We start from the raw sequence: 27,261 nt of genomic DNA on the forward strand, positions 1-27,261 counted from the left end.
AGGCAGAGTAGGAACGTGCCTAGGGTGCAAAGCTGGGGGGGGGGAGGGGCCAGGCACATACCTTACCTGCCTTCTACCCCTAGTCCAGTCCTCTTTCTCCTTGGTGATTTGCCCTTCCGTGTGCGCATTGTCTGCAAGTCTGCAAGCGTCAATTCAGGCTTATGCGCGCAAAGATGCGTGGGAGCGCTTTAGGGTGGTGGCACACGTGGCGAATGGGGGAGATTAGTAGCCCAGCGACTCTTCTTCGGGCAACCAATCTCCCCTAAGGGCAGACGCACACTGAGATTCGGGGAGTTGCCCAGCGACAAATCTCTTCTTCGGGGCAAGTAATCTCCTCAAACTGCCTTCCCGCTGGCTAGAATGTAAATCGATGGTGGGGCAGGCACATGGAGCACTTCGTTTTCTGAAGTCGCCCGTAATTGCCTCACGAGGAAACTTCGGACGACTTCAGAAAATGATTGATCCATATGTCTGCCCCCAGGCGATTTACATTTTAGCTGGCGGAAGGCAGATTAGGGAGATTAGTCGCCACGAAGAAGATGAGATTTGTCGCCTGACGACTAATCTCCCCGAATCTGCCCGTGTGATCAGACCCTAATGCCTTCCTGCAGGCTAGAATGTAAATCGCCGGCAGGGTGGCATTCGGATCGCTTCATTTTTGTGAAGTTGTTTCACGAGGAAACTTCCAACGACTATGGAAAGCCAAAGCGATAGTTATAAAACCCTTCCTATGTTGATGGTGAAATGTCATGCGGAGCAGTGTGCCCATATAGTGGCATCCTTCAGAACAATATACTATTGCATACCTCTCAACTGTCCGTTTTTAGGAGGGACAGTCCCTCTTTTGACAGCTCAACCTGCAGTCCCTCATTTGTACTGGAAAGTCCCTATTCTCTCTGCACTGAACAGCCATAAAAAGAAACAAAGTTTCTCACTTAATTGGCTTTTAGCAGAGAGCCCAGAACAGCTCACAGGTGCAAATAAGATATTTTGTAACAATTTTGAGACACAAAAAAACAGTTTAGATAAGGAGAAATATTTTCAAACTTTCACAACCTGCCAAATTTTGTAAAATGAACATGGTAATTAAGGGTGTGTGGAGAAAAAAATCGCTGCGATACGTGGGAAAAAAAATGTCCCTCTTTTTTACTTCCAAAATGTTGGGACTTGGGAGGTATGCTATTGTACTCCTTAAATAGCGGGAGTTGTGAAGTATCACTTTACACAGCGCCAGCCCGTAGCGCGCAGTGTGCCCTTTAAATAGTGGCCCTTTACACAGCACCAGTCGGAGAGCCGTGTGCCCTTTAGATGGTCCAGTCTGCAGAGCCATGATGCACCTCGCAACTCGCAAGCGCCTGATGAGCATTTGCCAGATATGATTTAGTGCCCAATACCCATGTGCCAGGGAGGGGCGCTGGAGAGGCCAGTGCAGGAGGCTGACACACGTCACTGACATCAGCTCCTCCCCCTCCTCTCCCTGCAGCTCCGCTCTGTGTTACAGCCGCTGCTCCGTGCTGAGCTCACTGTCCGCTGCCTGCTGCCGGATCAACTCTTTCCTCCCGGGACCTCGGAAATCTGTTGTGCCCCTGGAACGCTGGGATCTGTACCGCCTCACTCGGGAATCAGCTGCTGCCTAGAACTGGTCATTCTCCGCTCTTCTTTGTACTTGTGGGACCCCCGACCCTGCAGCACTCTCATACCCTGAGGACCCCCATCTCCGACCCAGTAAGTACCCGGTCTGTGACGCTGCTTGGAAATGTTTTGTGTTATTCGAAGGCTGTTTTGGGGGCCTGGGATTTACATTTGTTAAAGAGACAAATTCTCTATTTTACACTAATTTGATTTCAGTTGTGCCCCTATACTGAGGCTCTTCCTTTCCCCAGTAATTACTTTGTGATATAGCAGCCCTGACACCTCAATACCATAGTGGCACCTTCTTTTTCACAAACAAACTCAGGTACCCCCATCAGTCACCCCCTTGTCCTTGTAATGCCCCATTAGGCACCCTGCCCATCCCAGTGCCAATTTATCAAGCTGACAGCGGCACAATGGGCTCATATATCAGGGCTATTAATCCCTTTGTCAATTAGTGGAAACGTAATTCTCACGTTTGAGGGTCTCAAAAGGGGGCATAAAAGGCAGTGAGTTCAGTTACCCCAGGAAACATATGCCAATATGACAGTGGGGTGCCAGCCTTCTGTGTGTGTTCCCTTAGTGAAGCACTTGTAGGGCAGGAGGCCCCAAAGTGTTTATTTCTTGTCAGCAAAGCGGTTGCAATTGTAGCAAGAGCTCTCAGGGGATTCTGGGAGTTGTAGTAATAAATAACAGATGTAGGGTTCAAGTTATATTAATAATAACAGGGCATTATGCCCAAATATTATTCCCCAGGGGGCAATAATCCCACCCTATGATCTACCAAAGTAATAATGTTATGGTTCCTATAAAGAGAGATCTTTAACCTATTATCAGCGGGAGCATGTGTCACTCTCTTAGGGTACCAAAGGGTTGAACTGGGGTAGTTTGCAGGATGATAGGTAGTTTGATGGTGGTGGCGGGATTCTTATGGGATGAATTTAATGATTTTTTTTCAGATGGTAATTTATGTCTTTGTGGTCGGGGGTTTTGCTCATTAACCTTCCCGTCACGTCTCCATAAACATCAAAAAAGGAGAAACGGTTTAGAACTGGGAGACAAAAAAAACAAACAGACCCCCTTGCCCAATCCCCCCTGCGTGATCCCCTTGCCCACCCCCCTGTGTGAATCCCTCACTTGTATTTGACCAGAAAGGGACACTCCAAATTCAACTTCATTTTAAAATAATAAGAACTTTTATCCCCCCCTTTTTCTTGCCCAACTGGAAAATCAGTTGCTGCATTCTTATAAACTCTTGCCTAAAGAGCTTGCAACCTGTTATATTTTCTCAAGCGGTTGCTGTAGGTGTTACCTTGGAGACAGTTCCCTGTGGGTCAGACTGAGGGAGTCAATAAAATGAATTTGTTGTCAAGCCCAATAATCTGGAAAGTGGATCAGTGTCTGATGGAATCAACTCCTCTCTTTCTGCTTGTTTAGTTTGCTGTGCTTGGTAAGGGCTCTGATAAGGCTAAACTTGGTGTAAACTGGTAGACCTGGGGACTTTGTTGGGACTAAGCTTAGTGTAAACTGGCCAAGCTGGGGTCTTCAATGGGACTAAGCTTGGTGTAAACTGGCTGAGCTGGGGACTTTAATGGGATTAAGCTTGCTGTAAACTGGCCGAGCTGGGGACTTCGATGGGACTAAGCTTGGTGCACACTTGCATAGCCAGGGGCTCTGATGGGGCTAAGTTTGGTGCACACTGGCAAGGCTGAAGGGTCTCGATGGGGCTGCATTTTGTGGAGCAGGCACAGGACTGTGGGCAATAATAATGGGGCTGTGTTTTGTTAAATGGTAGTATAAGTGGGACTGGCTTGGATTGGGGTCTCTGGTGGGACTGTGTTTTAGTGAACAGTTGCAAGACTGGCGGGTGCTTTTATAGGTCTGTGTTTGCTGAATGGTTGCAGTGTTAGGGGCTCTGAGAGAGTTAAACATCCCCTTCCCTGTGTGTGTATTAGCGAAGGGGGGGGGGGGTGTATTACAAACTGGACTTTATTCAGGGACTAAAAGAAAATAAACTAGAGGTCTGTTTTAACTACTTCCCTGCTGGCATTGGAGAGGACTGTGCTTGTGAATGGTGGGAAGAGCATCCGGAAATGTTCAGTTCATTTCCTTGATGTCAGGCTGCATCTTTCCTGAATGAGGAAACCAGACTTCCCCTTGAAGAGCCTGGTGCGTATAACAGTTACATTCAAAGTGGCTGTCAAAGGGTGCAGGGAGTTGTAGTTTCAGTTTATTAGCTGGGTGTTTTAAGGGGTTGTTAACCTTTGAGTTCACTTTTGGTATACTGTAGATATATGTATTCTGAGACAATTTGCAACTGGTTTAAATTTTTTATTTTTTTGTGTTATTTAGCCTTTTATGCAAAAGCTCTCCGGATTGCTATTTAAGCAATTTGGTAGCTAGGGTTGAAATAACCCTAGCAACCATGCACACATTTGAATAAGAGACTGGGATATGAATAGTAGAGTAGCTGAATAGAAAGACGAGTAATAAAAAGTAGCAATAACAGTACAATTGTAGCTTTAGAGATCAGTTGTTCTTAGATGGGGTCAATGACCCCCTTATGAAGCTGAAAAATGACAAAATAAGGAAAAAAAACCATAAAAAATAAGGAAGATCAATTGGAAAGTTACTTAGTATTGGTCATTCTATAACATACAAAAGTTAACTTAAAAGTGAACCACCCCTTTGAAACACTTTGCTGGCAGAACTAAACGGATAAAGCATTGGGGATTTTGGTATATGGGTGTCACAGCAAATGGCTTTGTACAGTTTTGAGAACATGACAGGTACAAGAGCTTTATGTCAACTAGGAAAGGGCTTGCTCTTATGCAGAAAGTCTAAACATTTCCTCCGCTTAAACCTATCCGATTTTAAGTTAGATTGTGAGCTCATTGGGACAGGAACATCCTTCCTCCTGTATCTCCCAAACTGCCGCATTTAATCTCTGTAACTGTGCATATAAATTATGTACTGCACTGTGTGTTCTCCCTGTCTGTGCTATTAATAAACAGAATGCACAGCATTGCGTATACAAGTAACAATATATAACTGTGTATATATACGTGTGTGTGTGTCTTGTTTGCATCCGGGTCTGGACTGGGAGTAAATATAAGCTCCTCACCAGCCCACTAAATAGTGACTTTCTATGGCATCTTATGGCAGCCCTTCTGGCATTTGCCAGTCCGGGCCTGTTTGCGTTCCCCTGTTGCGCACCTGCAAGAATTTAATAGAAAATAAAAGAAACTCCCTGCTACTCTTGCAACCTGCTCTCTGCTGGGTGGTGCAGTCCTTGCTATAATTGTTCATTTTTTTTTCATGTGTTAAAATCCCACACAGGAATATTTAACCCTCATTACTATGGGGTAACTGTAAAGCACAAACAGTTAAATGGTGGCAGGACTGCAGCGCTCAGCATCTCTGGCTTCATGCATATATTTTACATTTTGACAGCTGACAGTTGTTCGATTGGGTATAAATAAGAAGATGCCTGTAGTACAACGCAGTATCAGAATTACCCCCCCCCCTCCCCGTGCCCCACTCTGGCAGTGAGGGAATTACCCCTTTGTTCTTTGCACCCGCAGAGTTAGAATTACTCCCCAGGGCCTCACACCGGCTGAAATTGAATAAACCCCTCTGTGTCCCACAGCAAAGCAGTGCAGTGCCAAGTGGAGTAGGGCAGTGGAGAAGGGCTTTTCAGGCATCAATCTTTATTTTGTAGAAATATGTTTTACTGGTGGGATTTGTCCTGGACTCCCAGAATCTTGGGAAGAGGGAAAAGCTCTAGCAGAAATAAGTACAAGAAAATTATATATAGTTGCATATTTTCAGTATTATTATTAGTATTTATTACAGATGTGAATATTGTGTAATCTTTGTAAATTATTATGGCATATGTCAGCCCTATATAAATAGGACTGCAGGGAATTGGCGAGGGTCCCAGGGATCTGCTTTGTTTGTACATACACAGCCTTGAACCCTGGCAGTGCTGCCCCAGCCTGACCCCTTTTGTCACACACAAGGGGAGGGAATGTACTAAATCCAAATATCCTGTGTTTCTCAGTGCAGCCCATCAGTCCATTCCAGGTGTGTGTGTGTGTGGGGGGGTGGTGGTAGAACTTCTAGGTGGTCTCTTCATTCATAAAATTGCTAATAGAAGGGTCCCTCCATTTAAAGGGAGTAGCTCCTTCCCTTTGGGATAAATATACCTCAACAGTTACAGCTTCATCTGCCTGTTCACATGTGGTGTGCGGCAGGATACATTGTATCAGAGATTGTTACAGTGGGAAAGTGTGTGTAGCAGCGAGTCCAGACAGTCGTGTGTGGAGTAGCGAGTCCAGACAATCGCGTGTGTAGCAGCGAGTCCAGACAATGGCAGGCACAGTGGCAAGCCCAGACAATGGTACATATATGAGCAGACTCCAGACAGTTGTGCATGCAGCAGGGGGACCAGACACACGATTGTAGAGCAGTCACTCTGTAAAATGTACTACTTCCCATTTGATCACCAGTAGCACTGTAACTGCCCAAGGAAGCAGAGGATCCCTATACCGAACAGTGAAAGGCCCCACATAGAGAAATACCTATTACTGCTCTCCTAGCCTCCCTCCTGCAGCCACACTACACAGTGAATGCAGATGGGGAAGGGGTGCAGCCCTAAGGTGCCTGAGAAATTAATTATTTGGATGGGTTGCTGAGGGACCCTTTCCTATACTGCAGGGTATAGAGGGTTTAAATATGCCGTTGATAAAGACACTGTTAGCCCAGCATGGTACCTAATCATCACCCAAAGCAGAGTCTAAGAAATGTTCTTAAAACTGTAACTGTGGGATAGTGTGTATAGTAACTGTGGGATTGTATGTATAGTAACACAAGATATTGCTGAAACTCAACTGACAATATAAGTGGAGACATTTCGCCCTATGGCATTGAAGTGGTTAACGGTCTTTTCAAATCCGCTGAGCAGCGAAGTGCAGCAATGAAATAATCCCCATTGTCTGACTCTTTCATTGTGTGCGCTGTCCTTCTCTTGATCACCAATAGGGGGCAGTCTAGATCAGAGGGACAGTGTTGTTGGCATGTGGGACAGCGACAAGCGCTGGGCTGTAAATTCTGGTCTGAGAATGAATTTGTAGATTGCATGAAATTGGGCAGATAGTTAAAGCACCGTATAAAACAGTTTAACAGCATTACTGCCGCACACACCAATATAAAGCGTGTGACAGGGATTTATTCAGGGATTTCAATCATTACAATGAAGGCAGCCAATTGTTATTAGAGGGAGGTGGGCCCTGAAGACAACATAAATCAGTTTTCAATCTAGCAGATAATATTGGGAGTTGTAGTTCAAAAATAAACTCACTCTGGGGGGGGGGGGTTCCCTGTTCCCTGCTCCATTGCTAAGTAGTCTGAGAAGTAATGAAACTGAGCCTGGGAGGGAGTTATGGGGGAAGGGCAGTGAATTTAATCAATTGATACTCTCACCTCCTTGCCTTTGGGTCATGGCCCTGGTGTTTAGACTCAGCTTGACCCACCACCCCCTTGTTTAGATGCCTATAAACAAACTGTCCATTCTTATTATATAAACTGAAAATGCCTAAAGGGTTAAATTTATCAGGGCATTCTGCAAGGATTTCACAATGATCCCCTGTTACAGGTTAGTGTTTGGGGCCCACAGGCTTTCGACTTTTTTTCTGTACATCCCTTTATGTCTCTCTCAGAGCTCCAAGCATTTTGTGGGGATGGGGACTGTTTTCAGAGAGGGCATGGAAGGGGCCCCTTTGGTTGTGGTAATGTAAATATTTAGATAAGGGCACGTTATACTGTTAGATATTTTCAGCATAAATTAAATTCCTATTAGGTTCTGATTGGGTTCATTGTTTTCCCTAATGGTCTGATCTAACCCCTGAGTGGAGCATATTAGCTCTGCAGTGACACCAGTTCTATGAGCACCATAGGGCCCGGTCCCTTCCGCTGAGTCGGCTCTTGACACTTACCCATATGGATGTGATCTCTCCTGGTGTTCAGTTAACTTTGAATCTTGTCTTATTGTCCCTGAATTGCTGATCTGAGCTCAGAGCTGTGAAATAAACAGAGATGTGGTGGCTCAAGTTAAAGTGCCCCTGTGTGTGGTGCCCCTCTCTTTTACTCTGTGCTCCTCTATTTCTCCCTTGTGATTCCCTTGTCCCAAGTTCCAGATTGGCACACTGCTGTAAAATTCCCACTTGCTTTTGGAGTTCATTCTGTTCTGTATATGGATTGCCTGGCTTCTGGCAGATAAGACACTGTCTTAGAGGGGATCGTTCATTTCTGACCAGGGCACTATCTGCTTGCTGCCTGTGTGTTTGAGTTGCTATACTCCAATAGCCCAAAACCATGCTGGCAGGTTAAATGGCTCCTGATAAACTGCTCTTTTAGGGCTAGTCCACACAAGGAGATTCGGGGAGATTTTGTCGCCTGGTGACTAATTGCCTCGTCTTTTGATCGACTATCTCCCCCAGAACTGCCTCAGTGTTTTTCCCCATAGGCTACAATGAAAAGTCGCCTGCGCTAGATTCGGGGAGGACAGATTTGCCCGCTGGTGAGAGATGGTACTACAACTGATCATCTATAAACCTGTTTCTCATTAACTTACATCCGCAATAACATTTCAGTGAAGTGCCTCCCAGAAATAGAAAAACACCTATATAATCATCTGGGGCAGCTCAACAAGGTGCCCGCTGTATAGAGCAGAACAGGATTGTATTTAATGAAGTAAATCATTTTTCAGTATCTGCCTCTTAGTATAAAAGAAAATTTAGTTAAGAAAAAAGAGAAAGTAATGAGATCTGGTTCATAGAAGAGAAAATTGTCCTTATACTTAGGCACTCATCTCACCCACTTGTCTGCAACATGTTCTGTCCGAAAGAACCATCATACTGAGCCTCTGAATATTCATCTCTTCTTGTCAGTCAGTGGGAGGCGATGCAGCCAACGAGCCTCTAAAAATGAGGGGTTTAATAAGAATTCAACTGCCGACTCGCCTGTAAGAGAATTCTCAGTAAGAATGGAATTTTCTGTGGCTCTAGGCATCAAGTAATAATTGTAGCGATGTTCTCTGTCTGCATTATCTGTGCTTAGTGGAACTTCACTCTCTGCTAACCCTTACCAGTCGCTGCCATAGACATCCCACAAATAGTGGGAGTCTTACAGTATCAGAGCACACTGCTATCTCTTGAAACAATGCTTCTTCACAGGCCAGCTGACTTCTGCTACATTGTTTCAATAGTCAGAAGCCCTAGAGAAGAGAACAGAAATGGACTGCTGATTCCCGTAGCAATACATTTGCATACAACTTCCTGGAAATGTGTAATGTTTAAAAAAAAATATATAAACCCAGGGCTTACAATCTAATTTTTGGGCTTGAAGGTAGAAAATATATGCTCATTTCATTTAATTTCATTTTTCTGACACCCCGCTTGTCTCTAATAACAGCTGTGTGCTGTGAGCCCCCACTTTGGGGGCTGACACCAGTGGCGTGCCTAGATATTACTGGGCCCCATAGCAAATTAATTTTAGGGCCCCCAACATATCCAGATGTTGTCCTATTTTACCAATATATATTGAAATTGTTAATTAATTATTGCCCACTATACATTTGGGGGTCCCTGCAGACGCAGGGTCTACTTCCTCTATAGTTATGCCTCTTGGTGACACTCTCTAATTATTTATAACTCACCTGCGAAATAATTCTCCCCATGTCAAAGTCCACTGAATGAGGCATGTTGGGAGATGAAGTTCAGCAAGAGTCTGCGTGATTGCAATCCTTAGATTTAACATACATCATCTTGGTTCGACTCATCTGTTTCACAGCTGTACAGTTGAGCAGCGCCAGCTCCTTCCAGTGAGACTGGGTCTGTGTCCAAGTCTCTCTCCAAGTTACATGTGGTTTCCCCAACTTGCCAAGACTCACATTCAAACCCCTAATAAGTCCCCAATTTACCGCAGGCCTTTAGTCCTCTCTATCTAATCCGTCTAAGCACGGAAGGGGTTAACCCACCTTGGCACCATTCTGTCCATAGGCACGTGGCAGAGTATTATATTTTATTTGCCCAAAGCCTTTTGCCAGTGCTAAATGGGCCAGTCACGAGCCATACTTATGGCAGGTGCAGCTTTTTATTGAGTTTCATTTCTAAATGACTTGCAAATAGCAATATATATATAATATACTCCTAATGAGCAACATGTGCTCTGTTTCCCCTGTCCCATCCCCTGGACTACTAGATTCTGCATTTGGCTCACTGAAGTTTCACTTCATACTACATAAGAATTAGAATGGGACAAACCATGTAAATTGCAGTTTAGGGAAGCTGGGGTTAATTGCTTTATGTTGTAGTTGTAGTAACAGTTTGGAATTTATAACCTTTATGAGGGATTATAAAATAAGATACACCCTCATAGTGTACCTTTAGGGGGAATCAATATGGCACCTTCTACCCATATGTATAAACACAAATATAAAGAGAAGGAATGTTCTAGGCACACAATGAACCAACCACATAGTGTACTGTCTAATGGAAACAATATGGCACCCCCAACCCATATGTACTTAACAGGATTGTTTTGCACCCAATAAAGATTAATTATATTTTAGTTCGGATCTAGGATAAGGTACTGTTTAATTATTATTAGTAAGAAAAAGGAAATACATTTTTAAAATGTGAATTACTCGATTAAAAGGGAGTCTATAGGAAATGGCCTTCGCATAAGTTGGAACAGGTTTCCAGATAATGGATCCCATACCTGCGTGTGTGTGTGTGTATATTTATATATATATAAATATATATAAAACTATACTAGGAGAGAACATTCTGTGCGCGCAAGAAGCGATGTTCTCGTATTTACTGTGTAAGAATAAATAGACGATAAACACTTTATATAAATAAGGGATATTTTCTCTGTAAAGGCTTTTTGGGCTGTTCTGTTCCATTTCCAGCAGCGCTAAATTGATGTGTATTTTGCCCTGAAATTGTTCCTATACAAAGACCATTTTCTGGGGGAGTTCTGATTTTAGGGACTTAATAATTCTGAGTGCTTCCCTGTCCTGCCTGGGATATTTTATTTTAATGGAGTTTGTCAGTGCTCACCGTACATTATCCTTAGCTGCCTGCAGGCTGCACCAATTGTTCTGTTGGTACTAACTGTACCTGAAGGCTTTAACACCTGTTCATGTATAAAAATCTGTTTTATGTATAGGGGGCATTAATACACCATTTAAAGGGACACGTCCCCACTCCTACTGTTTTCACATTTTAAATGAAATTTTATTTTATAATTTAATTATTTGTGCTTTAATCCATTAACCCTGAACATTTACTTTCTAACGATGCATTAGCTAATAATGTTTGATCCCCCATGTGACACTTCTTCTGCAACTAATGTATCAAATTGTATCAGCAGCTGCCCTGTAATAGACTTAAATAAAGCTTGTATCCGTTTGGAGAGTCAGGATCAGGATTACAGAGTGGCTGCTAGTCATGCTCAAGATAAATGGAAAATAGAATTATGACACATTCCATATAGAGTAGAACTAGGGGAATACACAGGACTCCCAGCAGGTTAATCCTTACTGGCATGAAGCTTTTTAGTGAGCTGAAGCATTTATCTAAGCAAATTCCTATGTCAGTTCATTCAAATATCTGAGCATTCAAATACATGCTTTCTGTTGGGTGTTAGTGTTCAGTGCAGCACAGCAGGAGTTCTAATGCCCAACTGAATGCTTAATACAAAGGTAAGGAAAAGGGATTTGGATAATTTCTTTCCACACTGGAAGGAATGAGTGAGTTGTATTATTACTGTACTTCCCAGATGATACCTTTTATTCTCAGTATAATCAAGGAAGCTGCGCAATGAGGCCCAGTGGCCACCCATGGGTTAAACTCTGTTTGGACATCCTTCACTTTCCCTCTGGGCTGGGATCGGGTCAGTAGTTCCTGAACTGAGTCACAGATCCTTAAATCTCACACTTGACATGTCCAAGTCCATGACAGGATATTTCAGACCCATCTGTGCAGATTCTCAGCCAGAAAGAGAAATGTTCAAATCTGTTTCCTTAAAATAAAGGATGTTTCCTGTCCAGCGATTCCCCGGCGACTCTTCCCTCCCAATATTTCTGTTAGCACAGGTGGAGCTTTCTGCACCAGAAACCTGACACATCTCATCTGCACCTATTGAAAAATTTTAGTAATAGAGAGAATCAAATATTGAATCTGTCATCTGCTGCCCTTGTGCCCCATATGTTCCATGCCAGGGGGTGCAAATGGGTCGTTAGGTGGGAAAAATGACTGTGTAACAATAAATGCTTGAAATTACCCTATGAATGTGATGGCACCAGCTCCTGTTGGGCACGTCTCACCTGAAAATGTATGGAGACAATGTGCCCTATGTATCTATAGGGGGGAGAGATAATGTTCAGGGGAGTAAATCAGACTTTGCAGCAATGTTGTGTTCCGAGGATTTTAACAGAAAGTTTTCTGTGAGCAATGGTTAATATTTGTAAGTTGTGGATTGGGTTAAAATATAGAAATTAATAAATCAGTGGAAAGGAGTGTCCCTCTAAAGAGATGCTGTCAGCAATAATTATACCCTGCACTTAATTCCATATTTTATATTTCTGTCATTCACATTTCCTATATTTAATCCACTTCAGTGGATTTGTTTCTTCTGCCTCAGCCAAAGCCCCACTCTGCCAGTTACAATATTTATCATACGGCTCTTCTTGTCTTTTCTACTCCTGTACTGATGGGAATGTACAGTGCCAGGTATCTAACATATCTATATACATGCACACCAGCCTTTGTTATAAAGTGTCATCCTGATATTTGCACCTGTGGCTCTGATCCTATAATGCACTGTATATCTAATACCATTGCCATCAATTAAGACTGGGCTGCTGTGTTTTATCCAGAAAGGAAGTAGAGACAGTCACATGAGTACCGGCACAAACTCTCATCCATGCAAAGTGAGCAGAGACAGTCACATGAGTACCAGGAAACAGGGGCAGAACTACTCGGGGTGCAGGGGGTGCAATCGCATCCAGACACGCACCCCCTTGGGGCCCTCTGAAGGTGGCTAAATCTGTATCTAGAGGGGCGGGGTGGGAGGATCCGGCCTGTCTGCTTGCACCTGGGCCCTGGAGATCACAGTTCCATTTCTGCAAGGAAATATAGTGTCCCGTGTAATGGAAGTAGAGACAGTCACATGAGTACCAGGAAATACACTCCCCCATGCAAAGGAAGTCAAGACAGCCACGTGAGTACAAGGAATACCCTGTCCCTTGTAAAGGAAGTAGAGACAGTCATGCGAGTACCAGGAAATACACTCCCCCATGCAAAGAAAGTCAAGACAGCCACATGAGCACCAGGAATACCTGGCCCCTTGTAAAGGAAGTAGAGACAGTCATGCGAGTACCAGGAAATACACTCCCTCATGCAAAGGAAATCAAGACAGCCACATGAGCACCAGGAAATACCCTGCCCCTTGTAAAGGAAGTAGAGACAGTCATGTGAGTACCAGGAAACATACTCCCACATGCAAAGAAAGGAGAGACAGTCACATGAACACCAGGAAATACACTGCTCCATGCAAAGGAAGTAGAGACAGTCACATGAGTACCAGGAAATACACTCCCCCGTGCAAAGTAAGTAGAGACAGTCACATTAGAACCAGGAATACACTCCCTCATGCAAAGAAAACAGACAAAGTCACATGAGTACCAGTACTAGTAATACTCCCCCTCATGCAAAGGAAGTAGAGGCAGTCACATAAGTACCAGGAAGTGCTTTTCTAAATGTAAAGGAAGTAGAGACAGTTACCTACAGACAAATTACAATGTTGTTTTAGGAGATAGACACTTTAATGCATTCAGGGTGTGAGGCTCATGTGCTGCTGAGCTTGGGGAAGAAAAGGTGATTGCATATGAGACTATCCTCTTTCTGTAGATGTGTGCATTTTATGTGATCAGGCATAGGGTAGTGGCACAGGCACCCAAAAACTACCCCACTTGCCATTAACCTGTGGGTTCTTTAGAGAATTAAACTGCAATTATATGGGGACTTGAACCAAATGAGACAGGTGCAGGCAGAAGAGAGGCAGGGTGCATGGGCCCTGGAGGTGCAGACTCTGCTGCACCCCACTGGAGAGAACAGTATGGGATTTGAGGAATATTAATGTCCCCCTTTCCTTCTCTATTTTATGCTTGTGGCCCCCAGACACCTAATAAACTGTTCTACAATCTGTTATGCTAATGTACATTCAGATGTACATTCCCATGTCCCAGCTTGTTGGTAACCATGTCCAATAAAAAAGAACCAGTGCAGAACCATCCATCTTACTTTACTTTGTCCCTGTTCCCCCCTCTCTCTCAGCTAAAACAATTTAGAAACAAGATGCAAACGGCAGGAACATTAAGCTTCGTGCTTACTCAACTGTTCATGTTTTAATTTGGGTTGAATATATTATATTTAATGTCGTAGCTCAGATTTTCATAATGAGTCAAAAAGGCAGATTCGTTTTAACAGCTCAATTATGGGATGTGCCGTGCAAGCATGCAAGGAGTTCGCACATGGTTTGGGTGGTGGCACATATGTGTACTTGGCAGAGTGGCACAGAAGTCAACTGTAATGACTATAATGATACGTGTTCATTCTGGGTTTTGCAGGGGCATGGGAGAAGAAGATGAGATTTGTTGCTGGGCTACTAATCTCCCCGAATCTGAGCGTGTGCCCTGACCCTAAAACTCAGAGACATACAGGCAGGTTAGCTGGCTTCTGCTATAACTGATCCTAGTGTGTGTGAATGTGATAGGGACCTTAGATTATAAGATTACTGGGGCAGGGACGAATGAGAATGATTTATAATTTCTGTAGAGTGCTGCAGAATATGTTGGTGCTACATAAATACAGGATAATGTACCTGGATCTGTGCAAAATAATCAAGTGGGATACATAAGAGTTAAAGCCATAACAGAGGTGCAAGTCTATAAACAGCTTATCCTGTTGCTGGGCCCATACACAGCTTGCTTTGATTACCCCAATACTGGCCCCCTGGTTTGGAAACATTAACCAGAGATATTTCTGGGAAGGGTAGGAGTTCAGTTACACACAGAACATGGGATTCCTGTACATTCCGGAAAATTCTTCAGAATTTTAGTGTCCATAACCTGTTATCTGACATTGGACCCTGGGTTGTGCAATTAATAGAATCCATGTTATTGTTAAAGGAACAGTAGCACTAAAACATGAAATTATTTTAAAGTGATTAAAATGTATTATACTGTTGCACTGGTAAAAACGATGTGTTTGCTTCAGAAAGACTACTATATAAATAAGCTGCTGTGTAGCCATGGGGGCAGCCATGCAAGCTGGAAAAAGGAGAAAAGGCACTGGTTACATAGCAGATAAGTCCTGTTTTATCTGTTATCTACTATGTAACCTATGCCTTCTTTTTTCCAGCTTTAATGTCTATGCAGCAGCTTGCATATAGCATATAGTAGTCTTTCTGAAGCACACACACCAGTTTTACCAGTGTAGAGCAACAATGCATTATATTTTAATTACTTTGATACACTTTCAGTTTTTGGTGTTACTGTACGCTAAAACATTATTCTGCCCAATGAAAGCCACTTCCCAATATCCCTTCATTAATATTGTCTGTCACTGTCTGCCTGTCCCTTTCTCTTCTCTGCACTGCTGGCTGCGACTCCTGATGCAACTTCCCAAAATCCATTCATTCCTCATTCTCACTGGGTTTATAGTTATGTGTAAATGCCATTGCTATTGACAGCCATGCCTGTCTTGTTCAAATAATGTAGCAGAGTGCTGAGAAAATGTTGCCAGCTTATTAACAGGGCTGGAGAACAGATTTTAAGAGTGGGAACCAGAGAATAGAAACGAACTGACAGACACTGACTGGTAGTGACTGATTGACTGATCTGACTTGGTGCATAAAGTGGAAAGGGTTGACTAACCCCCTCTAAGTGACTGAAAAAGTCGCAAGAAATCCCCTTTTTCCCATTAATGGGCCTGTTGCTTTATTTCTCTGAATTTAGTTTAGAAGAAAACTCCCCAGTTCTCCCCTATTAATTGTGCCGTTCCCCTTTCAGTGCCCCCCGGCCTGTGCCTCTGCATCTTGTTAACTCTATGGCCATTCAGCCTGGTTGACCCCCCGCAGACACACTGATAGAGGAGGCCAAACTCCAAGGCCCCGGCTCAGCCAATCAGAGGGGACTTTGTAGGCCCTTTCAGGACAAAGAGGGTAGAGATATTTTCCTGTTTCTCAGGCTCACAGGGCAGTGGTGGGAGAATGGGGAATCTTTTCTTGGCTGAGTTTTGGAATGTTCTTTCAAGGCAAAACCCAGAGAGACAACATTAGTTCTTTTGCTCATAACTTTCAATACACCTTACACCAGGGGTCCATTCAAGGTTCTGTATTGTTTTTACTAAAAAGGACAGTGAGTAATATGAAAGGCAAAATTCACTTCACATTTCCATTTTAATAAGTTGTATATGGCTACTGTCTAACCTGGGCCTGGACAACTCCAACTCCCAGCAACCAACAGGCAGCCTGGGAGTTGTCGAGAGCTGTGGTTCTACAACATCTGCCACAGTTTGCCCAACCCAGATGTAGATAATGTACTTTTTTATTGCTTTAGAATTAAATTTATTTAAACGAAAGAAACTAAAATTGCTCCCTGGTTGCTACAATCACTGACCTTAGAAACCAGGCACTGGGTTGAATGACTAACTGGAAGTAACTGACTTCTGGTTGTTTGAGGAGGGTCAGTGTCAGATAAGGTTCTTATTATGGATGGGGCCGTTTGCCTATGCACATCAGACTTCCTGCCTCTAATCCTACTGAAGGATGATGGGTGGCACCTCCCTGAGCTACAAACTGGCTGATATCAGAGGGTAATAACTCCCAGGGCAGTAGATAACAAAGTAACACAACTGCACTTTGGGATTAGATGCTCCTTTTCACTGGATTTTAGGTTTAGTTACCTTTTTATATCACACACCTTGTGTTATTGGGAAATACTACATTGTACCCTCGGCAGAATGGTTTCTATAAAGCTGCTGATTGGGAGGCCGGGGAATGGAACATTACCTGCACTAATTACATTGCTGCTGTCAGAGAGCGTTACACGGTGTGACTAATAGAATGTGCTCCATGAAATAAGTGCAAATTGCTCTTTTTAACACGTTCTGAGTGCTGGTGGGGGAGAGAAATCTGTTTTTAGTTCAGATGACTGATTGTAACAATCTCACACTGTTACACTCAGTTGTGTCTCTGACAATTACAAATATTAAGATCCGTGGTGAGAAATCTCTCTTCTTTCTTCCAGTCGGAAGCCCCAAGCTCTCCTTGCATATACATGTGTATTTATATTGCTATAGACACTCTGTGTAAGGGCATATGAGTGGGAGCTGCCCTTTTGTTTTGTGGCTCACAAATAAAAAAGGTAGAGAACCTCTGCCATAGACAATAACTATTTATTAAGCTTCTATATACCTGAAATACCAATCTTGGTCTTGACTTGCTGGAGAACATTCCTTTGTTGTAGATTGCTTTGTATGTAAATCTGGCTGCATGATGTATGCTCTTATTTATTGTATGGCAGTGAGGAATATGTTGGTACTTTATAAATATGTGATAATTATGTCTGTGTGGACGGGAGCTGCCAGTTTTATTTTCTTTATCTCTGTTGCCAGCAGTAGCTCCAGCCCTTGTTGGTATAATAGCAAATGCGGGGGTGCTATATATGATATATAAGCATGACAATGCGTTTCAAATCCAAGTTGAGGGTGTTGGAGGCAAAGGGGGGCACCCTGACATGATTCTGTTCAATCCATAGGAAGGAAAGTGCTAGAATAAAGTCAGATTTAAAGGACAATAACACCAAAAAATGTATGTGTTTTAAAAGAATTACAATATAATGTACCGTTGTCCTGCAGTGGTACAACTGGTGTGTTTGCTTCAGAAACTCTACTGCATTTTATATTAACAAGCTGCTGTATAGCCATGAGGCAGCCATTCAAAGATGAAAAAGGAGAAAAGGCACAGGATACACAATAGATAACAGATACATTCTGAATAATCTCATTGTATGCTACAGAGCTTATCTGTTATATGCTGTGTATCCTGTGCCTTTTCTCCTTTTTGAATGGCTGCCCCACAGCTAGACAGCAGCTTGGTTACGTAAAATGTAGTTGTGTTTCTGAATCAAATACACCAGGTTTACCAGTGCAGGGCAACAGTACATACTATTGTCATTCTTTTAAAACACTTGTATTTTGTGGTTTTACTGTTCCTTTAAGCGAAGAAGGTGAGTGGCTGAGAATATTCCAGCTCTATGAAGGAAAGTGCAATAAGTCTTGTTTATTTGGGAATGTATCCGGCAAACTCAGCTGCAAACTGAACATTTCCTGGCTCTGATCCATGTGAGTGGCATAATCCTGGTTTCAGCCCTTTGGGCAGAGAGAGAAGGTGCCAACGCTGCTGATAGAGAACAGATGTGGCTATAAATGTCTCCTTTCTATTTGCCGCTGGTTGGGAACATTCTACACCTGCTGCACTGCACCGGTGTCATGGTTCCGTCTTCCATCACACATGAAGCCTGACTGGATCCTCCAGGGCCAACATTAGATAGTATAGATGGAATGTATGAAAAACCCAATCTGCTCAACATCTCTGAGAGACTGACATTAATGTCTGAGCTTGGGGGGGCATCTCTTTTGCAAGGAGTAGAGACTGATTCCTTACTGGGAGTTACTCCTGGTGATAAGTAGAGATGTCGCGAACTGTTCGCCGGCGAACTTGTTCGCGCGAACATCGGGTGTTCGCGCTCGCCGGAAGTTCGCGAACGTCGCGCGACGTTCGCCATTTTGGGTTCGCCATTGTTGGCGCTTTTTTTTGCCCTCTCACCCCAGACCAGCAGGTACATGGCAGCCAATCAGGAAGCTCTCCCCTGGACCACTCCCCTTCCCTATAAAAACCGAAGCCCTGCAGCGTTTTTTCACTCTGCCTGTGTGTGCTGAAGAGATAGTGTAGGGAGAGAGCTGCTGCCTGTTAGTGATTTCAGGGACAGTTGAAAGTTTGCTGGCTAGTAATCGTTTTGATACTGCTCTGTTATTGGAGGGACAGAAGTCTGCAGGGGTTTGAGGGACATTTAAGCTTAGGTAGCTTTGCTGGCTAGTAATCTACCTTCTACTGCAGTGCTCTGTATGTAGCTGCAGTGGGCAGCTGTCCTGCTTCTGATCTCATCTGCTGACTGCTGCAATAACAGTAGTCCTTGTAAGGACTGCTTTTATTTATTTTTTTGTTGTTTTACTACTACTACTACTACTACTACTATAAGAGCCCAGTGCTATTAGTCTAGCAGTGTTGGGGAGTGGGACTGGTGTGCTAATCTGCTGCTCCTAGTAGTTCAGCAGCACCAACTTTAATTTTTTTTTTTAATATTCATTTTTTTTTTATTTTACTTTTTTTATTTTACTACCGCTGTAGTAGTGTATAAGTTGACCTTTTAGGCATTATTTGCCCTGTAGGCATTATTTGCACACTGTTTTCTTCAACCCGCCATCGAGCTGTGTGACCTTGTTCACATTCTGTCTAAATATCCATAATATTACCGTCTCCAGAAAAAACACCGGAGTCACTTTTTTCAAGCAGCCATAATATATTTTACGTAATCCGTATCCACCGCTGTAGTAGTGTATACGTTGGCCTTGTAGGCATTATTTGCACACTGTTTTCTTCAACCCGCCATCGAGCTGTGTGACCTTGTTCCCATTCTGTCTAAATATCCATAATATTACCGTCTCCAGAAAAAACACCGGAGTCACTTTTTTCAAGCAGCATTCATATATTTTACGTAATCCGTATCCACCGCTGTAGTAGTGTATACGTTGGCCTTGTAGGCATTATTTGCACACTGTTTTCTTCAACCCGCCATCGAGCTGTGTGACCTTGTTCCCATTCTGTCTAAATATCCATAATATTACCGTCTCCAGAAAAAACACCGGAGTCACTTTTTTCAAGCAGCATTCATATATTTTACGTAATCCGTATCCACCGCTGTAGTAGTGTATACGTTGGCCTTGTAGGCATTATTTGCACACTGTTTTCTTCAACCCGCCATCGAGCTGTGTGACCTTGTTCCCATTCTGTCTAAATATCCATAATATTACCGTCTCCAGAAAAAACACCGGAGTCACTTTTTTCAAGCAGCATTCATATATTTTACGTAATCCGTATCCACCGCTGTAGTAGTGTATACGTTGGCCTTGTAGGCATTATTTGCACACTGTTTTCTTCAACCCGCCATCGAGCTGTGTGACCTTGTTCCCATTCTGTCTAAATATCCATAATATTACCGTCTCCAGAAAAAACACCGGAGTCACTTTTTTCAAGCAGCATTCATATATTTTACGTAATCCGTATCCACCGCTGTAGTAGTGTATACGTTGGCCTTGTAGGCATTATTTGCACACTGTTTTCTTCAACCCGCCATCGAGCTGTGTGACCTTGTTCCCATTCTGTCTAAATATCCATAATATTACCGTCTCCAGAAAAAACACCGGAGTCACTTTTTTCAAGCAGCATTCATATATTTTACGTAATCCGTATCCACCGCTGTAGTAGTGTATACGTTGGCCTTGTAGGCATTATTTGCACACTGTTTTCTTCAACCCGCCATCGAGCTGTGTGACCTTGTTCCCATTCTGTCTAAATATCCATAATATTACCGTCTCCAGAAAAAACACCGGAGTCACTTTTTTCAAGCAGCATTCATATATTTTACGTAATCCGTATCCACCGCTGTAGTAGTGTATACGTTGGCCTTGTAGGCATTATTTGCACACTGTTTTCTTCAACCCGCCATCGAGCTGTGTGACCTTGTTCCCATTCTGTCTAAATATCCATAATATTACCGTCTCCAGAAAAAACACCGGAGTCACTTTTTTCAAGCAGCATTCATATATTTTACGTAATCCGTATCCACCGCTGTAGTAGTGTATACGTTGGCCTTGTAGGCATTATTTGCACAGTGTTTTCTTCAACCCGCCATCGAGCTGTGTGAGCTTGTTCACATTTTGTCTAAATATTGATAATATTATCGTCTCTAGAAAAACCACTTGAGTTACTTTTTTTCAAGCAGCATTCATATATTTTACGTAATCCGTATCCACCGCTGTAGTAGTGTATACGTTGACCTTGTAGGCATTATTTGCACACTGTTTTCTTCAACCCGCCATCGAGCTGTGTGAGCTTGTTCACATTTTGTCTAAATATTGATAATATTATCGTCTCTAGAAAAACCACTTGAGTTACTTTTTTTCAAGCAGCATTCATATATTTTACGTAATCCGTATCCACCGCTGTAGTAGTGTATACGTTGACCTTGTAGGCATTATTTGCACACTGTTTTCTTCAACCCGCCATCGAGCTGTGTGAGCTTGTTCACATTTTGTCTAAATATTGATAATATTATCGTCTCTAGAAAAACCACTTGAGTTACTTTTTTTCAAGCAGCATTCATATATTTTACGTAATCCGTATCCACCGCTGTAGTAGTGTATACGTTGACCTTGTAGGCATTATTTGCACAGTGTTTTCTTCAACCCGCCATCGAGCTGTGTGAGCTTGTTCACATTTTGTCTAAATATTGATAATATTATCGTCTCTAGAAAAACCACTTGAGTTACTTTTTTCAAGCAGCATTCATATATTTTACGTAATCCGTATCCACCGCTGTAGTAGTGTATACGTTGACCTTGTAGGCATTATTTGCACACTGTTTTCTTCAACCCGCCATCGAGCTGTGTGAGCTTGTTCACATTTTGTCTAAATATTGATAATATTATCGTCTCTAGAAAAACCACTTGAGTTACTTTTTTTCAAGCAGCATTCATATATTTTACGTAATCCGTATCCACCGCTGTAGTAGTGTATACGTTGACCTTGTAGGCATTATTTGCACACTGTTTTCTTCAACCCGCCATCGAGCTGTGTGACCTTGTTCACATTTTGTCTAAATATTGATAATATTATCGTCTCTAGAAAAACCACTTGAGTTACTTTTTTTCAAGCAGCATTCATATATTTTACGTAATCCGTATCCACCGCTGTAGTAGTGTATACGTTGACTTTGTAGGCATTATTTGCACAGTGTTTTCTTCAACCCGCCATCTAGCTGTGTGTATTATCGTTTCCAGAAAAACCAACTGAGTTTTTGTTGTTGTTGTTGTTTTTTTAAAAATAATGCCAGGCAAAGGCAGGCCGCCACGCAGAGGCCGTGCTAGGGGCCGTGCTGCTATGCAATCCTGTGGCCCTAGCAAATTTCCCAGTTTTAAAAAGCCAATGACCCTGAACTCCCAAAATGCTGAAGAGGTAGTTGACTGGCTTACACAGCACACCCCATCCTCTACCGTTTCTAACTTTACCACAACATCCTCCTCATCCTCCACTGCTATGGCCACCCCACGTAACACTTCCTCCACCACCGGTGCCCCTTCTTCACTGGGTCAGAGGAGTTATTTTCCAATGAGTTTCTTGAACTGAGTAATGCGCAACCATTATTGCCAGAAGAAGATGAAGGAGATGAGGACCTTACACCAGATTTAATTCTGGCAGAGAACACGATAGAGATGGACATAATGAGTGATGAGGAGGAGGTCCCCGCTGCTGCTTCCTTCTGTGATGTGTCAGAAGAAATTGATGCATCTGAGGAGAATGATGATGAGGAGATTGATGTTTTGTGGGTGCCTAGTAGAAGAGAGCAAGAGGAGGGTAGTTCAGATGGAGAGACGGAGAGTCAGAGAGGCAGTAGGAGAATAAGACTTAGAAGAAGCAGGGAGGACAGCCCGCAGGGATCAGCAGGGCAACAACATGTATCGGCACCTGTGTTCAGCCGGCCAACGCACCCGCCATTGCCGCCAATACCGCCAACTCCGCCAACTTCTACTGTTACCGCCAGATCGCACACTTCCAAAAAGTCAGCAGTGTGGGATTTTTTAATGTGTGTGCCTCTGACAAAAGCATTGTAATTTGCAATGAGTGCAGTCAGAAACTGAGCCTTGGTAAGCCCAACAGCCACATAGGTACAACTTCTATGCGAAGGCACATGAGCGGCAAGCACAAAGCACTTTGGGAGCAACACCTCAAAGGCAACAGGCAAACTAAAAGCCACACTCCTTCTGGTCCAGCATCTTACTGCTCTACCTCTGCTCTCCTTGACCCGTCTGAACCACCCTCCACTCCGCCTTCCACCTTGACCACCTGTTCCCATTCCCAGTCATCTGCCACCAGCCAAGTTTCTGTGAAGGCCATGTTTGAGCGTAAGAAGCCAATGTCTGACTGTCACCCCCTTGCCCGGCGTCTGACAGCTGGCTTGTCTGCACTCTTAGCCCGCCAGCTTTTACCATACCAGCTGGTGGACTCTGAGGCCTTCCGCAAATTTGTAGCAATTGGGACACCGCAGTGGAAGGTACCCAGCCGCAATTTTTTTTCTAAAAAGGGAATACCACACCTGTACCAACATGTGCAGAGCCAAGTTACCGCATCTCTGTCACTTAGTGTTGGGCCAAAGGTCCATATGACTACTGACGCATGGTCCTCCAAGCATGGTCAGGGCAGGTATGTCACCTACACTGCCCACTGGGTGAACTTGGTAATGGCTGGGAAGCAGGGAATGGGTAGCTCAACAACAACAGTGGAGTTGGTGTCACCGCCACGGATTGCACGCGGTTCTGCCACCACCTCTACTCCTCCATCGCTCTCTACCTCGTCTTCTTCTTCTTCTTACTCTGCTGCTGGGTCCTCCTTCTCCTCCTCCACACCTGTGCACCCCCAGCTCCCCCTAGGCTATTCGACGTGCCAGGTACGCCGTTGTCACGCTGTCTTGGGGATGACGTGCCTGGAAAGCAAAAACCATACCGGATCTGTACTCCTGTCATCTCTGCAGTCACAGGCCGATCGGTGGCTGACCCCACACCAACTGCAGATCGGAAAAGTGGTGTGTGACAATGGAAGCAATCTGTTGGCAGCGTTGAGACTAGGCAATTTAACACATGTGCCCTGCATGGCACATGTGTTAAATTTAATAGTCCAACGTTTTGTCTCCAAGTACCCAGGATTCCAGGACGTTCTCACCCAGTCCAGAAAGGTGTCGGCCCATTTCAGACGTTCCTACACAGCCATGGCACGCCTTGCTGACATTCAGCAGCGCTACAACATGCCAGTCAGGCGTTTGATTTCTGACAGCCAGACTCGCTGGAATTCAACGCTCCTTATGTTGGAACGTCTGCTGCAACAACAAAGGGCCGTCAACGAGTACCTTTTTGAACTGGGTGGTAGGACTGGATCTGCACAGCTGGGGATTTTTTTCCCCCGTTACTGGGTGCTTATGCGCGATGCCTGCAGGCTCATGCGACCTTTTGAAGAGGTGACAAATATGGTCAGTCGCACCGAAGGCACCATCAGCGACCTAATACCCTTCGCTTTCTTCCTGGAGCGTGCCGTGCGACGAGTGACAGATGAGGCTGTAGACCAGCGTGACGAGGAGCTGGAAGCGCACGATTTCTGGTCGGAATCACCAGAACGAACCCAGGCACCTGCTGCAACGCAGGGAGAGGTGCCAGAAGTGGAGTCAGAGGAGGAAGGTGGCTTTGTGGAGGAGGAGGAGGAGGACCAACAGGAGCAGGCTTCCCAGGGGGCTAGTGGTGACCTTTTGGGGACCCCTGGTCTTGTACGTGGCTGGGGGGAGGAGACCGTGGATGATGCAGTCCTTGATAATGAGGAAGCGGAGATGGATAGCTCTGCATCCAACCTTGTGAGAATGGGGTCTTTCATGCTGTCATGCCTGTTGAAGGACCCCCGTATCAAGAGGCTTAAGGAGAAGGACCTGTACTGGGTCGCAACGCTACTAGACCCTCGGTACAAGCATAAAGTGTCAGAAATGTTACCAACATACCACAAGTCCGAAAAGATGCGGCATTTACAAACCAGCCTGCAAAACATGTTGTACAATGCTTTTAAGGGTGATGTCACTTCAGGAACTCATCAACATTCCAGGGGCAGAGGTGCCAGTAATCCTGCCACGAGCACACCTGCAAGGACAAAGCCCTTTGGCCAGTCTGTAACGTCAGACATGCAAATGTTTTTCTGTCCAAGGCAGCGCCACAACCCTTCTGGATCCACCCTCAAAGAACGCCTCGACCGGCAGGTAGCGGACTACCTGGCATTAACTGCAGATATCGACACTCTGAGGAGCGATGAACCCCTGGACTACTGGGTGCGCAGGCTTGATCTGTGGCCAGAGCTGTCACAATTTGCCATGAACCTCTTGTCTTGCCCAGCCTCAAGTGTGCTCTCAGAAAGGACCTTCAGTGCAGCAGGAGGGATTGTAACTGAGAAGAGAACTCGCCTAGGTCACAAAAGTGTCGATTACCTGACCTTTATTAAAATGAATGAGGGGTGGATCTCGGAGGGTTACTGCACGCCGGAAGACTTGTTCTGACTTCTATGCAGCTGTCCTTCTCTTCAAGCCTCATGACTCCACACACAGCTGTCCTTTAGCGTCCTCCTCCTCCCTCCGCCACCGTTACAAACTAGGGTGCAAACCCTACTGGTTTAATTTTTTCTGGCCTCTGTGCTTCAGTGGCTGCAACCAAAAAAACTGGGCAAACAATGTCTACAAGGTCAACGTATGGCAAAAAATGACTATTTTCAGCATTTATATGGCATATTTTTTCTGGCAACTGTGCTTCAGTGGCTGCGTCCAAAAAAATGCATATTTTCTGCATTTATATGGCATAATTTTTCTGGCAACTGTGCTTCAGTGGCTGCGACCAAAAAAATGCATATTTTCTGCATTTATATGGCATAATTTTTCTGGCCTCTGTGCTTCAGTGGCTGCAACCAAAAAAATTTATATTTTCAGCATTTATATGGCATAATTTTTCTGGCCTCTGTGCTTCAGTGGCTGCAACCAAAAAAATTTATATTTTCAGCATTTATATGGCATAATTTTTCTGGCAACTGTGCTTCAGTGGCTGCGACCAAAAAAATTACTATTTTCAGCATTTATATGGCATATTTTTTCTGGCCTCTGTGCTTCAGTGGCTGCGGCCAAAAAAACTGGGCAAACAATGCCTACAAGGTCAACGACGTTGACCTTGTAGGCATTGTTTGCCCAGTTTTTTTGGCCGCAGCCACTGAAGCACAGAGGCCAGAAAAAATATGCCATATAAATGCTGAAAATAGTAATTTTTTGCCATACGTTGACTCAACGTATATGGCAAAAAATGACTATTTTCAGCATTTATATGGCATATTTTTTCTGGCAACTGTGCTTCAGTGGCTGCGACCAAAAAAATGCATATTTTCTGCATTTATATGGCATAATTTTTCTGGCCTCTGTGCTTCAGTGGCTGCAACCAAAAAAATTTATATTTTCAGCATTTATATGGCATAATTTTTCTGGCAACTGTGCTTCAGTGGCTGCGACCAAAAAAATGCATATTTTCTGCATTTATATGGCATAATGTTTCTGGCCTCTGTGCTTCAGTGGCTGCAACCAAAAAAATTTATATTTTCAGCATTTATATGGCATAATTTTTCTGGCAACTGTGCTTCAGTGGCTGCGTCCAAAAAAACTGGGCAAACAATGTCTACAAGGTCAACGTATGGCGAAAAATTACTATTTTCAGCATTTATATGGCATATTTTTTCTGGCAACTGTGCTTCAGTGGCTGCGTCCAAAAAAACTGGGCAAACAATGCCTACAAGGTCAACGTATGGCAGTTGTTTAAAGAGAACAGTAGATTACTAGCCAGCAAAGCTACCTAAGCTAAAATGTCCCTCAAATCCCTGCAGACTTCTGTCCCTCCAATACAGAGCAGTATCAAGCAGATTACTAGCCAGCAAGCTTACTATCATCTGTCCCTGAAATCACTAACAGCTCTCCCCCTACACTATCTCTTCCAAGCACACACAGGCAGATTTTTCAGATACATTTTTGCCCTTGATCCCCCTCTGGCATGCCACTGTCCAGGTCGTTGCACCCTTTAAACAACTTTAAAATCATTTTTCTGGCCAGAAATGTCTTTTCTAGATGTTAAAGTTCGCCTTCCCATTGAAGTCTATGGGGTTCGCGAACCGTTCGCGAACCGCTCGCATTTTTGCGCAAGTTCGCGAATATGTTCGCGAACTTTTTTTCCGACGTTCGCTACATCCCTAGTGATAAGTACTTACTGAGAGTTACTCATAGGCTTAAATATTCTCTTTGAGTTACTTTTGGGGATACATACTTAGAATTACTCCTGTAGATAAGAATTTATTGAAAGTTACTCCTGGGGTATATCACTAAGAGTTACTTTTGGGGATGAATGCTCTCTAAGAGTAAAGCTGGCATAGATGTTGAGATTTTTAAAAGATCCAATCCTCATCGTGAGACCACGATTTTCTCGGAACGATCATATGAATTGACCATCAACTAAAAAGACCAATTTGCCAGGAAAACAAAGGGGAGCTGCTTGGCCCTGCAAACATAGATAGATTGCACTGGGACCAACAAAGATTTTTTGACCTGGC

General features: G+C 43.8%; 1 protein-coding gene across 1 annotated transcript in view; it reads left to right on the forward strand.

The window, feature by feature from the left end:
- The first annotated feature begins 1,555 nt into the window (after positions 1-1,555).
- sema5b.S (semaphorin 5B S homeolog) overlaps positions 1,556-27,261 on the forward strand; it is a 116,850-nt gene continuing 91,144 nt past the window's right edge. The window contains 1 exon segment of the mRNA NM_001086522.1: positions 1,556-1,725. The gene's annotated coding sequence lies outside the window, so the exon portion shown is untranslated.

Source organism: Xenopus laevis, chromosome 9_10S, assembly GCF_017654675.1.
Source record: "Xenopus laevis strain J_2021 chromosome 9_10S, Xenopus_laevis_v10.1, whole genome shotgun sequence".
NCBI classification, from domain to species: Eukaryota; Metazoa; Chordata; class Amphibia; order Anura; family Pipidae; genus Xenopus; species Xenopus laevis.